The sequence below is a fragment of the Castanea sativa genome, chromosome 11 (genome assembly GCF_040712315.1).
Source record: "Castanea sativa cultivar Marrone di Chiusa Pesio chromosome 11, ASM4071231v1".
Taxonomy (NCBI): domain Eukaryota; kingdom Viridiplantae; phylum Streptophyta; class Magnoliopsida; order Fagales; family Fagaceae; genus Castanea; species Castanea sativa.
The window spans coordinates 43,794,611-43,809,443 of record NC_134023.1 but is presented as its reverse complement, the minus strand read 5'-3'; the positions used below and the strand labels follow the sequence as shown (position 1 = coordinate 43,809,443).

At 34.5% G+C, this 14,833-nt stretch overlaps 1 pseudogene; it reads right to left on the bottom strand.

Moving 5' to 3' along the window:
• Nucleotides 1–1,834: 1,834 nt before the first annotated feature.
• Nucleotides 1,835–13,130, bottom strand: LOC142616552 (putative glycosyltransferase At5g03795; annotated as a pseudogene).
• Nucleotides 13,131–14,833: the final 1,703 nt, after the last annotated feature.

Sequence of the window (14,833 nt, the reverse complement as noted above, 5' to 3'; positions counted from 1 at the left end):
ACCAGAAATCAGATTTAAAAAAAAAAAGAAGGTACATTCGTATAGAAGAAGTAAAGTCCAGGTGGTGTTCTTTTACAATTGACTTTTGACCCTACATGGCTATATGTATTCTATAGGCTTTATTCATAGGGAACTATTAGTGGCAGAAAGTAAAGAAAAAAAAAAAAAATATATATATATATATATATATATATATATATATTATTGATGATTCCAAAATATGAATAGGCCCTTTGTAATGCTATTTTTTCCTTTATGAAGAGATTTAGTAATGGGAAATTATTGGATATTTTTAGCAATTTTTCTTCTAGCAGGGTTCCATATAAATTTTTCTTAAATTATTTGATTATTCAGTATATGGTATCTGAAAAAAAAAATTATTTTAGGTGATATCTAAAGATTTTAGAAGAAGTGTTAGGGATAAATTTTTTTATGGTGAGCTAATTGAAATAAGTAACCTTATCATAATTGATTTTATTTTGCTTATACTACTGTATTTTAACTACTGAATATTGTTTATAATTGTTATATTTTTATTTCAATTGTACTAATTTAAAGTAAAGAATAAAAATTTATCACAAATACATTTGATTATTGAATATATGATTTTATATATATATGTATTTGAATGAGATATATTTTTGTCTGAACTCTTATTTATATATATGATTTTGGACAATATGACTATGTTTTGACTCTGATATCCAGTTAATGAGGGTTATTCATTGGCACCAAAACTAGTTCTATCTAGGGCATCACGAATTTATCGTGTTTCTAGACTCAGCTAATAAGGGACATACATTAGCACAGAACTAGTTTATTTTGAATCTGATTTGTAGTTACGAAGATATAGCATGACCAAAGTCATAAATATATAAGATTGTTAGAAATGTGAATATATTTGAATTTATGAATTATTTTAAGTTTATGAAACTTTAGTTTATTTTTTGAAAACCCATAATATATTATAACTTTGACATATGTGAAGTATTTTGATCTCATAAATTTATATTATTTTGTCAATCTATACACTTGTTTCCACTAGTTTGGTATTTGGTTACTTATTGAGCTGTCAACTCCCCTGCTTTTTCCCTCGAATTTCATATTACGAAGAATAACAATTTTTAGAATTTTTGATAAAAGTGTACACTTGAAGATTAGGAATTTTTAAAATAAGATGATCTTGTAATAATTAGTACATTTTTTGTTTAACGTTCTTGAAGTTTGGATTGTTTCTATTAGTACTTTGGAGATCTTTTGACAACTACATTATTGAGGATGATTGTGCATTTATTGATGGAATTTTCCTTGAGGATAAATTTTAATTGCTAAAAAGGCCTCGCACATTTGTACGGTGAAAACTTTATAAGAGTGCGGCCGTTATCACGTGCTTATCTATATTGTTGGGTTCGGGGAGTGACACATGAAATTTCGATGAAAAACAAGATGAAAGAACAAAACACCAAAGAGCAGAAGTCAAGTGGGGGCTAATGGAGCCAGCAGGGGGCAACAGCGTAGCAGCCATTCACGAGCTCATATCTCACCTCCCTATTGTGGGTCTGAAAGTGGAGTAGCAGCTGTTCACAACAAAATCTTGCTATATGGATTTTGGTGTGGTTGTCTTAGGCCATATCAGAGGCATGCTTCGACATGTACTGGTAGAGATTTCTTGGCCATAAGCCATAGATGTGGGTTTGGTTTTGAAATTGAGCACAAAAATCATGTCACAACATGATTTCAAAATTGCATCAGATCCCCAGATGATTTGAAATGTATTCTACTTTTACAAATTATCTTTAAAAAAAGATATTTTTTACAAAACCTCCAGGGAACACCTAAACGAAAACACTTGTAAGTTTACTTCCCCATCAAGAGTCAATCAGGGCAGATAAAGAATATATATATATGATGATTTACAGGATTTTTTGATAACTAGCCAGTAAATGTACGTATAATCTATTGAAATTGTGGATAAATTAGTATTTGATAACATGGTGGCACAACTAAAGCTCGTACATGACCATATGGAATGCAGCGTATCTGTTGGGGGGAGAGTTCCACTGGAAATGCTTCTGAACCTGATAAAAGACAATCCAAAAAGGAAATTCTTAACAATCATAGTTTACCCTTTTTTTGGATAATGAACAATAAAACAGCACTTAATACAGCAGTGAGTTATTCAGTATAACTTCTTCCCCTGTGGAAGTTGAGGCTCTCTAGACAAAACAGACACAGATACATATATACACAAGCAATACATATATTAGCATTAGCATTGATGGTGGTATAATAGCTAAATTGCTATTATACCACCCATAACACTAAAAGGTAGGCCACATTGATGGTGGTATGGTTAAAAAAATGTTATTTTATTTCTTTCTCAATTCAGACAAGTGGGATCAAGAAACTGCATGGAAAAAAAAGTAAAAAAGGTAGGCCACATTGATAAAGTAAGAAAGAGAGAGAAAGAAAGAATAATAAATAATAAATAAAGAAGGAATATTTAAATGAAGTGATAAAAAAAAAGAACCATTGATGTTGGGTGAATCGTAAAGTGAAGTATTAAAATAAATAAAGTAGTTTTTTTGAGTTGCTAAAACCTAAAATTTTAATCTCCACCTATGTTGATGCCCAAAATATATATATAAAGGGTAGGAGCAAATCAATTATATGAAAATGAGAAGTGATATAAATCAAATATACTACTTAGAAAGTCATATTCTACCTTAACTAAGTTCTTATGAAGAGCAACAAATTCAGCATCAGCAATGCCCTTGAGAATTTGCTTTAGCCAGTACACATCATGCTCCTCAAGTACAACAGCAAATTTATGCCAATCAATAATATCATTGAATGGCAGGTCGTAATAATTTAACAATATCACAGCAAGAGATCCAGTACATAAGGAACTTAGGGCTTTGGAAATTAATTAAAAAAATTGATAAACCACAGGTAGTCCCAAATGCTTGAACTAACAGGAAAATGTATATTTAATGACTTTAGCAATTATTGTAACACTCTTCCTCTTGTGATTAGGACCATCTACTCTAATAGTATGATAAACTATTGCTAGTTCCAAAAGTTTAAGCTAATAAAGGAACAAGTGAATTTAAGCAATTAACCATTATTATAATAGTAATAATAATTATAAAAAAATTTAAGTTCACAAGAAAAAACCCAAACATTAAACTGAGACTAACATCTACCATTAATTCCTTAATGTTATTAATAAGGTCAAGTTCTACGCCACAGGCTTTACACCTAAATAACTTTGCAATTAAACTTCCACATGAATGTATTAGCCAAAATAGAATAAGTTGTTTAAGATTTAAGAGTACTATTTAAGATTTAGTCAAAAGTATTTATACTTCTTCATGGGGAGAGCAGGTGTTATTATATGGAATCTCTAATTTATTCATTTTCTTCTCATCAGGTTAAGTAATAAAATACAGCACAAAGGGACACAACCCAAGTGCACAGGAAGTACTCCAAGGGATTCATCTTATTAGAATGCTATCTGCTTCATGCCAAAAAAGCGAACCTTAGTGCTTCACTGTACATTTCCATAACAAAGGCATTCTCATGTCTTGATGTTATTCAAAAGATAGTTTCCTACGCATTCCATGGAACATACTCAATAGTAGCAGGTCTGTTTCCTAGTTACAGTATTACATAGGCAGCGCCCATCATGATCCAAAAGCAGAAATCATGACTGCTAGACACCTGGGTTATTTTCAGGTTTGCAGTTTTCTCCTCTAGCTTAACCATATTCTCCAAATGTTCGATGGTGATTACCAGGTAGGTTTCAAAAGTTGTTTAAGAAAATTGAATTATATTTTGAGACAGCTCCTATTAAAGCATTGCAACTATAATCTCAGTCAAAGGTAAATCATCACATATCCAACATAGCACAGGCAAAATGTCAAAGTGATCTTTTTTGGGTTTAGGTATTATGTAGTCAAGTTGTTAGGCTGAAGTATAGTTGATTCGGGAAGTGCAAAGATATTTTGATTTTAATTTGGTTGTATTTAATTTTCAAGTCAATTATATGTATTATTGGTCAATTGTATTTTATTTTAGGTCCTAGTATGTAATTAGTTTTATTAGTATTTTTATTTAAGAGTCAAGATCATTTTTGAAATTCAATAATTGGGACTTTCCCAAATCATTTAGAATTAGGGGTTTCTACGTCAGTAGAATTAGGGTTTAGTAGTCTATATAAACAAGGTATTGTACTTCAATGAAAGGGGTAGTGATTTGATGAATAAAATTTATGTTGAAATTGTCCCAAAGGTCTAATGCCAACTTCAGCCAACCTAAGTGTTGACTCCTAGAGGCTTTCTCATGCTTGGTGCTAACTCTAAGCAGGCCTAGCTGCTAATTCCTAGGTTCTCTATTTTATTTTTCCTATTCTTCAATTTGATTATGCACGTTCTGGTCTGCCTTGCATCAATAATGAATAAAGATCATATTTTGGAACAGGCCATGGGTCATTGATTAATTTCTACTTACTCAATTATTCAGGTATATGGTTGCACAATCCACATTTACCATGCATGTAACGAGAGAAAATGGAACAAAAACTATCCAATACCTTAATCATATGAACAGCCTAGAAGCACTGAGATCTTACTAGGAACACACCCATAATGGATTGAGTCAGCTATGCGAGCACTGTTGACCTGGGAACCACCAGGGCATATGGAGAACTTAGTACTATAAAATCTCTTTTGATATACAAGCGGTCCAATAGCCCTATTAATTCTGTTATTCGAAATGTCAAGTTCCGTGTCATTCTCCCAAACTCATGCTAGTATTACTCTAATTTTCGAGTTCCGATGTCCAGCCCAAAATCCAAGTTTTGTCCTGCAAAGCATCTTTGTTATTTTTATAAGCAATGAACTACCTTACTGCGTTTTTTAGGTGGATAATATAAAGAAATCATAATCACCCACCCATGTAAGGCATGTCTTAACCTATAACAAGTTGACAACTCTCCACAAGCAATAAGACGACACCATGAGACATTCTTATGAAATGAAAACAACGTTCCATTCAAGATGAGGAGTGAGAGTCTTGTAACAATTCATAATTAAAAAATAAAATAAAAAATTTTATGAAAACAAAAGGTCTCTGCAAAATTTGATAGGTTCAGGGGATTGTGAAATATTACCACTCTCACATTTCATTTTTCCCATAAATGCTTGACAACATTATTGAACATGTTTGGGTTGGTAAGTTGACAAAAGCTAAATCAAGTGAACCAAGCTCCTAGATTATGCTTCACAGATTGGATAGACACCTTTTCCAATCTCAATTTCAGTTTATGAAGTGATACATCTCAACTCTTAGCTGCTAGGGAAAACAGAGAAGATGACTTGTGCTACGTCTAACTAGACATTAACATATACAACAACTTAACAAGTCCTCCTGTAAAAAGAGACAAACCTAATAAAAAAATTAATTAGATGACTTTCTTTTCTTAGTTTTTCATTCCCCTGAAAAGGTAATAACAACCCCAAAGGTCCAAACCCCACAAGTTCCCAAACTTACTGAATTAAACCGATGGCCTGACCTCCATCTTAAGAAGGGGAAGCAATACACTAAGATGACTTTCTTTTCTTAATTTTTCTTTCTAATGCAAAGGTAATAACAACCCCAAAGGTCCAAACCCCACAGGTTCCCACCCTTACTGAGTTAAACCGATGGCCTGACCTCCATCTTAAGAAAGGGAAGCAATACTCTAAACTACTCGAGCTGAGGTCTGAACTGAAATAGGTTCAAGTTCCACGTATTTCCAAACATCTCTACAAATCAATCCACTTTCAGATAAAGAATTCTATACATATAAAGAAAGTTGAAGAAGAAAGCGGCATAATTAATTTCAACTACAGTAGACTTTCAGACAAGTTTCATGGTTGAACTTCCAAACGAGTCATGCCATTGATCATCAACAGTAACTGTTTATTGTGTATATCTAACCGTCCTTTGCAGTTTCATCCAAACCTTATTCGAAAGGTGAATATAAAAATCTTCTCTTCTCATTTGATTTAAGCACATTATGACACCACAACATAAAGCAGTAAACACATTGCATTCAAGGTAACAATCAGATTGTGGTTCAAATACCAGGAAATTGTTTACAACAGGAGGGGGAGGTGTGCCTTCTTTTCCAATATGGACTATTTCCTTTTGAGATAAAGTAAATCAAATTGAGTTGCAAAAATTTTAGCTCCAAACTGGTTTGGAGCTATATCCTCCAACAGAGTCCAACCCACTACGTGATAATTCATAAGATTATCTATGTGTATTATTTAAATAAGTCACACTACACATTACAAACAGTCAAGTGACTAAAATATTGTAAATGGATGATATCTTCAATAGCAACATAGTGGGTTGGAGGAAGATAGCTCCAAGCCAATTTGGAGCTAAACTATTTCCAATTGATTTTTTGAAGGACTAGCTGTGGAAAAAGAGCAGCAAATAATCAAAGCAAGAAAATACCCCACAAAACTGTCCATCTGTCATCTAGTCATAAGCTAAGTCAAGATGTGAAAGAATGTTAATCAGGGAATCAAAAATTCACATCCCACAAGTTTACCTATTTTCAAGATCATTTCCTCCAGCTGGGAGAGCAAATGGCTGCAAACTTGAGGCAGAGCAACATCTTTATGTGGAATGAATCCAACATCATAGCTTGGGGAGCACACAACTCGAATTGAATTCTTTACAAGAAGTGGAAATCCTTCTGTTGCCCTAACGCCAACATCATGACAAGTGACAAAAAAGTGATCCGCGCCCAAGGTTCTATTCCAGTAAGGATACTTGGAAATTAAGCTTTCCACATAATTCTGGACAATTATGGTCATATTCTCATAAGAAGTACCCTGCATATGATCAAGCAATCATCACATACCAGCACAGAATATATCAAATTATAGATAGGAAGGAAATGTCAGTCAGACCTAACCCAATGCATTTGGATGTGTGTGTGTGTGCGTGTTGTATTAGTTGTATGTGTCTTGAATATGACCAACATCTGACAAATTCAGAAATAGTTCTGAGTCTGTAAAAGAAGCACTTGCTGTCATAGTCAGCACGGCAGAACCTTCCATAACATGTAACCATCCACATTTGAAATCATTATAGCCATTGCTTCTTCACAGAACCCATAACGATTATTTTCCAGGGAAAATTTCTTTGTATAGATTTTTTTTTTTTTTCTAAGCAATTAGAGTTTTATACTTTTATTGAAAATGAAAAGTACTGTACAGTCACGAGGGTAAACAAAAGTAGCTTAAAAAATTACAAGAATATCAAATAGAAAATCTAAGGGAGTTATGGAACTCAAAAATGGAAGAACCATGTGTAAACCCTATAGTTAAGGGGTAAAACAAATAAAACCCTATAGTTTTAATGGTAAAAAATTAAACACTGAAGTTTAAAGTAACAAATTAAATCCTATAGTTTCAAAATAATAAATTAAACCTTGAGATTTTAAAAAGTAACAAATTAAACCCTAAAATTATAGCAAACACCAAACAAAGTCCACTTAAATGGGGTGAGGTTTAATTTTTTTTTTTTTTTATAAGTAATAAGTTTTATTGATATCAAAATAGGATCACCCTAGTACACAGGGAGTGTACAAGGAGTCAACAACTCAAAGACAAAAATTACAAGAATCAAGGAAATCAATATAAGAAGGGAATGATTAGTTTTGCGTAACAACCAACCAATCCAATAAAGTGTTAAAGAAAAATGACTTGAGGTCTGGTATGGATCTCTCAATATCCTCAAAACACCTACTATTTCTCTCTCTCCAAAGACACCACATTAAGCAATGTGGTACAATTGACCAAATAAAACCATTTCGATGACGACCAAACCTGCCTTGCCAACACTATAAGAGCCCCTAAACAGATTGGGGCATAACCCAGCTTACTCCAAATAAACCCAAAACCATAGCCCACATTAAGCAATGGGGTTTAATTTGTTACTCTTTGAAATCTCAAGGTATACTGTTAAATTTTGAAACTTTTATGGTTTAATTTATTACATGTGAAACTAAATGGTTTAATTTGTTACACCCTCCAAATTATAGGGTTTAAAATGTCATTTTTCTCTTCTTCTTTTTTTTTTTTTTTCATGAACATGAACCTACAAAATTACAACTGACACGAGCAAAACAACCAGCAACTGCAATATGTTCCATATTATAAAGTAAAACACTTATTCATCTTTTATCTCTACAAAAATGATATAGCAGTTAGTGATATAGCCTTCATTGGAAAAAATAATAAATATGTGACCAGGAAATCAAAGCAAAAAACAAAAAGTTAAATACTGCAAGATCTTCCCATAATTAAGGAAAAAGAATTCTCCACCTTTATGAGTAGAAAATTTTCTCCATTACAGGCTTATGAATATGAATGGCAGTATCTCTCAGGCCATTGCTATGTACAGGAGCTACATCAGTTATAGTAATATCCAGTTGGTTAATTGGAGAAGTTATACAACACAACACTAGAATAAACTCTTTGTGGAAACCTAGAAAGGCAAATGAACTTTCGGATTTCAGTAGACTCTGATGGGGAAAGTAATTGGCGGCCCCCCTTTGAAGATATAAGGGGGCAAGGGAAATCTAGGTTTATTTTTTAATTTTTAAAGTAATGATATTTTATTCAAAAAAGACTACTTCATGAACATAAAGACTGAACACAAAGAGGCCTAAAGAATTACAAAGAAAATGTATTATATACAAACGTGTAGTGACTCTTTAAAATCAAAAATAAAATTATTATTGGTAAGGCCCCAGGCAAGAGACCAATTAAACAAAGATTTAACAAATATTGTTGTCAATTGAGTCACTGGACTTTCTGCATCCTCAAGAGTACGACAAGTTCGTTCTCTACCCAATGTCCGCATCAAACATAAAGGGACTAAATTCCAAATATCTGATAAATGTTTGCCAATCCAATTCCTCCAACCAAACAAAAGATCAACGACCTTTTTCAGTAACATCCATTGAAATCCCAAAAGATCTAAAAACAAAACTCCACAAATCATATGCAACAACACAGTAAATGATCCACTGTCTCCTCACTGCACCAACGTATACAGCACCATCCTATTCCTACTAATATATAGCCTCTCTTAATGAGATTATCACATTTAAGGGATTTTCTCCAAGTTATTGACCATACAAAGGAGACCCTCATTGGAGACTTAACACACTAAATACTCTTCCATGGCAAAGAAACTGCACATGTACCCCTTAAGGTATTGTAAAAAGAGCAAACATCACATTCACTACTCCCTTTTAATCTCTAACTCATTCTATCACATCCCATTCTCCTACGGTAAGTAAAGAGGGTTTAGTAAGGAGTTCACCAACTCCCAACTCCCAATCATTAAAGCCTCTATGAAATCTGACATTCCAGCTCTGCATCTTCCATCTATCGGTGTAGAGGTATGTCCCATTCCACCCTAATGCTTTTCCATAGCTACAACCATGAGTCCCTCAAATAGCTTTCGATACCCATCCACCCCATTCCTCACCTTACTTTAACTCCCAATCATTAAAGCCTCTATGAAATATGACATTCTAGCTCTGCATCTTCCTATCTATCAGTGTAGAGGAATGTCCCATTCCACCCTAATACTTTTCCATAGCTACAACCATGAGTCCCTCCAATGGCTTTCAAAGCCCATCCACCCCATTCCTCACCTTACTTCATAGCTAATAGCCTAACACCTGTCACCATAAATGTGTATTTTCCATCCCAAAGTGCCCTAACCATTTCCAATAAAGCCTGATTAAGGGTTCTAATCTTCCTTACAAAGTTACATCTAATCCTCCATTAGCAACAAGGGAGCAAACTGTATCCCACCTCATCTAATGGTATTTGTACCCACATCTCCTGAGCCACCCCACAAAAAGCTTCTCTGTAGTCTCTCCATTGGTTTGCTACACATGTGGGGATGATAAAGAGAGAGAGTGCGTAAGTAAGCTAAAAAGTGTACTCTTCAAAAGCATTATCCTCCCCCCCTCCTCCTTGACAAGCACAACTTATTCTAACCAAATAATCTACGGTCCATCTTCTCTATAAATGGACTCCATAGCATTTTCACTTTAAAGGATGACCCCAATGGAATCCCAAGATAAGCCATCAAAAAATTCCCAATCTTGCAACATATTACATCTATGAGCTCTACCATGTTGCCAAACTCTTCTATTGGAACCATTTCAGTCTGACACTCTTACCCAAGTTTACTATTAGACCTATAACAGCTTCAAAACAATTCATTACCATTCTAATATAAAGAATTTTTTCAACATTTGCATCACGGATAAAATTCTAACATTGGCAAATAAGAGGTGAGAGATGCGAAGCCTAGTTTCTGCAACAGCTCCCACCCTGAAGTCATTAATGAAGCCTCTTTCCTCAGTTTTCTACATCATCTTGTTCCACACCTCCATAACCAAAACAAAAGACAATGGAAATAGTGGCCATCAAATCTTAGACCCCCCTCAAACCACTAAAGAAACCAGAACAGGGACAGTTCACTAAGACTAAGAATCAAACATTAAAAATACAGGCACAAATCCAACCTCTCCAATTTTCACCAAATTCTTTCCATCAGAAAAAGTAGCATAGAAGCATTACTTTGACATCCTTTGGATGATGTATAGCTCTCTTAGGACCTGCTTAGTTAGTTACATTGAATTTAGTCTTACTTTATTGTTTATTTGTTGATGGATCAATTTTAATTACATCTACATAACAATGCCAATCTTGTTAATTCGCTATGAAGCACGGGTGCGTTTCTGGATTCGGGTGCGGGTGCGAGTGCGGGTGCAGGACTTGGCAATTTTTGAAAAAGCTGGATGCGGGTGCAGCGAGATGTGGCGATTAAAAAATTATTAAAAATATTTTTATTTATATTTTTACTATTAAAATATTCTTAAAAAACACATTACTATGCCTTGATTCACAAAACAAAAAAAGAAGAAGGCAAGAAACACAAAACAAAACATTAAACACAAAAGAAGCAACAAAAATTCATAATAAAATTAAAGAAGGAAAGATTTAGGAAGTTTGGGCCTCATTCAAAGCCGATTTTGGCTGTTCCAGCGTGATTCAAGGAAGATTTTGGGCTGTTTCGACCATTTCTGTACGTTTCGGCCGTTTCGGTCGATATGGCCAATATGGCTTGATTTTGGCCGAATCTTCCCGATTCGGCGCGAATCAAGCCGAGTCGGCGCGAATCCATGAAAAAAAAAAAAACCTCGGACGTGGCACCGACGCACAGGCAACCCCGTCGGACGCCACGTCCCGCGTCAGGCCGCATCGGACTCCGATGCGGCACCCTCCCAGCCGCGTCCGTGCTTCATAGTTAATTCTAAATTTTTTTGGAATGGATTGCCCCTGTACCAAATGCCCATATGAGTTTTTTTTTTTTTATGACATAAGAAAACTTCACTCAGATTAGTTGCATACTGTTAATCAAACTCCTACAGGCAACTGACTCCACCCAAATGCCCATGAGTCTTATTTTGTATTTTGATTAAATTCTTCAGTACTTTTCTTAGTTATTACTTGTAGTCCTAGTCTTTTTAGGAATAGATCAATTAGAGTCCAATGCTTTATTGTAGTCAATAACAAAAAATTCAACATTTTTTTTTATATTTTATTTTTTATAATTCAATAGTAAAAATCTTCTCTTTTATCTCTCAAATACTCCTAAAATCCCTAAAAAAATTTCACAAAAACACCAACTTGTTCTCACATTTTCAATCAATGCATATAGAACAGGTTCAGATTGGCGAAAAGCGCAGTACCTTGCCTCGCATCTTGTGGCAGGAAATGGGGATGAAGAAGAGGTGCGCCTGATCGGGATCTAAAGTCCGGAATCGGCTCTCGCGAATGTTCTGGAAGAAATAGCTCTCGCTGGCATACTTCCCGGTGAGCTTCCTCAGGGTTTGGTAGAAAGTGATGGAGATCCACTACAATAATCATAATCTGAGCATATATATATATATATATATATATATATATATATATGAGGTGCTACGTCCACAACATTTTTACAACAAATCATAAGTGGTTAGTTGTTATTGATTCAAATTTGAACCTAACACTAAGATTACTTTTTTGCCCCAACAATAACAACCAGTAACATCCTACCACTTAGGATTTGTTGTAAAAATATTGTGAAAATGTTGTGGACATATCATTTATATATATATATATATATATATATATATATATATATATATATATATATATATATATTCCTTTAACATCTAAGCAATTGTGCACACACAAAGATGGATGTTCACGGTGGCTCAACAGGAAATTTTTTTTTATTTTTCCTCCATTAATGCAACCCACTTTTCTTATATTTGGTTGATAAATTTAGCATTTTAATAATTTGTCTCCACCAATACTAATTCTCTAAGAGTATTAGCAATTTAGCACTAGCATAGTTTTTTTTTTTTGTAAATTGCAAATTACATCCCTAAAAAATGCACTCATAAAGTTTAGGGTGTTTGAATTTTACACTCTGAAATTTTAGAATTTAGATTTTACGCCTTAAAATTTGGGAATATTTGAATTTTAAATCCCAAAGTTTCATAACTTGGTGTGTAAAATAAAATCCAAACACCTTAAACTTTAGGGGGTAATTTATAATTTACCCTAATTTTTAAAAATAAAATGAAACAAAAAAGTTATATTTCATATTTAGTTACTCTCACTTTCAAATACATTACACCACATATCCAATTCTTTTTATTTTTAATTTTTTACATTGTTAAAATATTATTTTCTTACAATTTTTATTTAGCTCTCTTTTGTCATTGCAATCCATAATTACCACCCACATCATAAAACAAAAGAGCATACCTAGTCTGAAAAGGGCACAAGGCAATCACCAAAATCCGAGACCCTGAAATAACTTTTCTCATCAAGCCAGAGGTTTGGGATTAAGGTCATGGTAGTAGATAAATTGATACCATGAGAGTGGCAAAAAGTACATTGGTCGAGGTCCAGACCTAGCTACACAATATTAGGGTGATATACATAGTGGAGGTTGGAGACCTTACTCTTGATCACACCCTTCATGCTGCGACCCACACCACCCCCATAGGGATGTTCACATTAGACCGGAGCCTAAAAACTTGACCAAACTACTTGACGTTGACCCAATTCTAGCCTGAACCAAAGTTTCAATTGGTCGACAGTCGGTATCCGATTCCAAGAACTGACACCGGCAGGTCTAATGGCGGATTTCCTTCTCCAAAACCAAAGCCACCCGACCAGACCAATGTTATACAAGAAATCCGGCTAGATCTAATGAGCTCTCTACTAGACCTCGTTTGATTTATTCAAATCCGACAAAATCCTAGCAATTTTTAATGAAAATTTGAAGATTCTGATAACGTTTTGCAGATTCCATGTGAACTTCACCCCCAACCAAATCGGTCAATTTCGAGTCCCTTCACCTTCCACCTGATACCAGCAGGTTGGGTCCAAAATTGAACCGACCTAGCCTGTGGACAGGCCTAGGTCAAGAAAAGGCAAAAGACTGAAGACACTCACACGGGCTAATGTTCATGACCCATTTATTGCAGGCTTTAAGACCCAGGCCATAAAAAGGCCAAAACTATGAACTAATAACAAAACTTACACTAAGAACAAGGAAGCCCATTAGAGATGATCTAATTGATGACAAAAGGAGCAATCACTGGTCCTGAAAGAAAGCCCGTCAAAATCCCATCAACTCATAACGTTCACGCTCAAAATCATTCCCCTCCCAGTGGATCAATCTTTCCTCGGGCTTAAACTCATGGGAGCTTCACTCTCACTAGGTCTTGAAAAAAAGTCTCCTAGCCCAACAGACTTGGACTTTGCACTATAGGCCTGGTGTGGTGTCTGCAAGGCCCGGACTCTCACTCCCAGAAATTCCAACAAAAGAAATTAACATTATTTATATTAAAAAAATCTTAAGCAATTATCGTGAATAGATAGAACATTTTGGGTTTCTTCTTATACCAACGTACTCACTTCACTTGAGTTTGTTATTTTCTATTCTTTTTCTTAAAATGGTTGACATGGCCTTTAAGCTTGCGAGTTTGGAAATGTGCTGGTGGTACCTATCGAATGGGAAAAGATTGCAATAGTATTGGGCTCCACTTCTCATGCATAACCCAACTCGGCCCATGCACTGCAAAACAGAAAAAGTAACCCACAAATATTCATGATTTATTTAAAACTCATTATTTGACGAATAACCAAAAATAGTAAAATTCCTACTTTTTTGAGACCAAAAAAAAGATAGTAAAAATACTTAAAAGCCAATATCTTTCCAAAATGTCCTTTTACACAAATACTTCCTGTTGAGAGTGCAAGTATTTTTGTAGGGAGTCAGGATCATAAGTACTTGGGGGTAGTGTTGTCCCAAAAATTAAAAAACAATATTAAAGGCACAAAAATTTCCATAATTTTTGCCACACCTCACGTGATGAGTTATGAGCAGTTAAAGCATTCTACCTCCATTAACTGCACCTCATTTATAAGGCATGACAAAAGTTGTGAATTTTTTTTTAATTTTTATTCCTACCAATTTTTTTAGGAAAAATAAAAAAGTATTAGAGAGAGAATTATTAATCAATAAAAATAATACTAATGAAAGAGATTCCCCTACTCCAGTCCAAGGTTGGTAGGGTAGTAAATAGTGAATAGAAGAGAAAGTAGTAGTTGGCTGGCGCAAGCTACCAAAATGGAGTGCTAGAGCTAGACTGCTAGTGCGTGCTACTTTTCCCTTT